The following is a 2,644-nucleotide window of genomic DNA, read 5'->3' as shown; positions in this document are numbered from 1 at the left end:
GTAGAGCTTGGATAGAGTTATTACCTTAGCACCAGGTCCAGATCTACAAAGTTCAGATTCCTCCAGGTGGGTGTTGTTTGGATCTGGCTGCTGTGCTCCACTTCTTCCTGCTGCAGCTGTTAGAATTGAACGCTTTGTGTCTCTCTGGCAAGATGTTCTGCTCTAGAATCAGCTGGGTGGGTCTTGCCTCTAACCTCTTTGCAGGGAGTTGTGCTGAAGGGTTCCTCTCTGGGCCTGCACTCTGGGTCGAATGAAGATCCACAGGCCCTGGGTGGTCTCACTCACTCACCTGGCCTGTGCTCTGGGTCTATTCAGGATCTCGCAGCCCCGGTCGTCTCACTCACTCACGGGCTTGCGCTCTGGGTCTATCTTCTCTACCAATCTCTGAGGGCATTAAACATCAAACTCTTTCTAGGGATGTTGAGTTTGTTGGGGGCTGAGCCCCTGAATCTTGAAACCATGTTCAAAGAAAGCCCAGACCATGCAGTGAGCCCCTATAGCATTGTTCCAGGTGCCAGCCTCAGGGAAGGTCTCAAGGGATAACATAAGAGTAAGCTCTATCCAGTGACTTTGACTCTAACAGCAGAGAAACAATTACATAATTTATGCAATAAATATGGATTGAGGGCTCACCAAATGTCAGAATTAGAATACTGGAGACATATGGTGAACCAGAAAGATATAACACCACTTTCATAATATATATGGAATATAAATAGTCAGGCCTCCATATCCAGAGGTTCTACATCCAAGGATCCAACCAACTGCAGAAATAAAGTATTCAGGATAAAAAAAGAATTGTTTTGGCCAAGGAGATAGCCTGCCTGGCATGCATAAGGTCCTCAGTTCAATCCCCAGTACCAAAATGAAACAAAACAAAAAAATTGTTTGTACTGAACGTACATAAACAATTTTCAACAGCACTGCTGGTGTAGTGGTATCATGAAGGATTCCCATAAGCAATTTTCTTGTCATTTTTCCTTAATGTGTTAGAATAACTATTTAAATTGATCATATGATATTAGGCATTATAAATAATCTAGAAATGATTTAAAGCATTGTGGAGGATTGTGCAGGTTATATGCAAATATTATATCATTTCATATGAGACTTGAGAACCTGCAGATTTTGATGCCACAAGATGTCCTGGAACCAATTCCTCAGTGATATTAAGGGACAAATATATATTTGAGTAAAGAACAATCATAGAGAGCTGGCCAAATAGCTCAGTGGATTAAAACACCTGCAAGCAGGTGCAGGGGCTGGGGGTTCGAGCCCTGGGCCTGTTGTGCTGGCCCCACCCCCAGGGCGCACTGAGACTGGGCGTGGTGGCCCTAGCCTATAATCCCAGTTCTTGGGAGGCTGTAAACAGGCAGATCATTGCAAGTCTGATCTAGTAGTGAGATCCTGAACACCCCATATACCCTTCCCTAAAAAATACAAAAGAAAAAAAAGAAAACCACTTTGATAGCAAAAGACCAATCTTAAGAGAGCTTCAAAGAATGAGGGGATAGTTTCTCTGCTCAGAGAAGCTGGGAACTATATCCTTCCAATGTCTGAATGTTTGTTCATTCCCTCACCTGGAGCTGAGTCTGGCTGTATGCAGAGTTCTTACGTGTGGTAGTTAGTGAACACTGATGTGCATTGCCTCTCCTCATGGCTTGCACTTCCTGCTCCTTCACAGTGAGGTGGCTAGGTCTCAGAGAAGAGGGGAAAGACAATGCAAGCCAGATGGCAGCAGTTTCACCTTTCATGCCCTTGTGTCCCAGTCCCAGAAGTACTGATATCTTTTCCTTTGCAATATATAGCACATGTAGCCACAAAGCCCAGCCCAATTGTCAAGGAAGAAGGAGTAAGCTAAGCTATACTCTCCCAAGGAGTGGTATATTCTGGAAGAACACTGAGATGGTAAATATTAAGTGGTAAGAAATATCTGAAAATGTGACCTACTACAAATAACCACAATGGTTCAAACCCATAAAATACACCACAGTAACTACTATCTTTTATCAAGGTGCTAAAAAGCTACAAGCCCATTTTAGTACAATAATGCAATAATTAAATTTTAATTCTAAACTGTATATTCAAGAGAAATGTAATAATTCTCACAAATAGTTTGTATATTGATTCCACTTGCTTGTTTAACAATCTGCCAAATGTCAACTGTATTTATATCTTTAGCAAGTGAACATGGGCAGATTTGCTGATATGTTTTATCTCAATTAGCTGTTCTCTCCTTTCCTTCCCTCTGATCCAAATATATTTGCCTTCAAACTGAAATGACCCCTCTGACGTTAATCGATATCTTTCCCTGTGTCTACTACATTACTGATTCTCCTCTGAGAAAATAATATCATAAAAATATTATCCCACCAATACATGCAGGTGTGCTGAAAATGAGGAGATTCCCAAAGAGAAGATGGGGTAAGCCAAGTGGGAGGAACCTGATACAACACAGGTAATGGTTGGATACCTGGGCTCCTAAGTCACCTGCTGGAATTCTAAAACATTAAAGGCCTTGAGAACAAGAAATATCTGGAACAAAGGATTGAGTGGCTAAACATACTAGTCAGTAAAAGCATGAGGTCTCAGGATAAGTTTCTGAAATTTCCAGCCCAAGGAAATTAGATAGCAGTGCAAAAAA

Source organism: Octodon degus, unplaced genomic scaffold (genome assembly GCF_000260255.1).
Source record: "Octodon degus isolate 3935 unplaced genomic scaffold, OctDeg1.0 scaffold00402, whole genome shotgun sequence".
Lineage (NCBI taxonomy): Eukaryota > Metazoa > Chordata > Mammalia > Rodentia > Octodontidae > Octodon > Octodon degus.
This window is presented reverse-complemented; position numbering follows the sequence as displayed.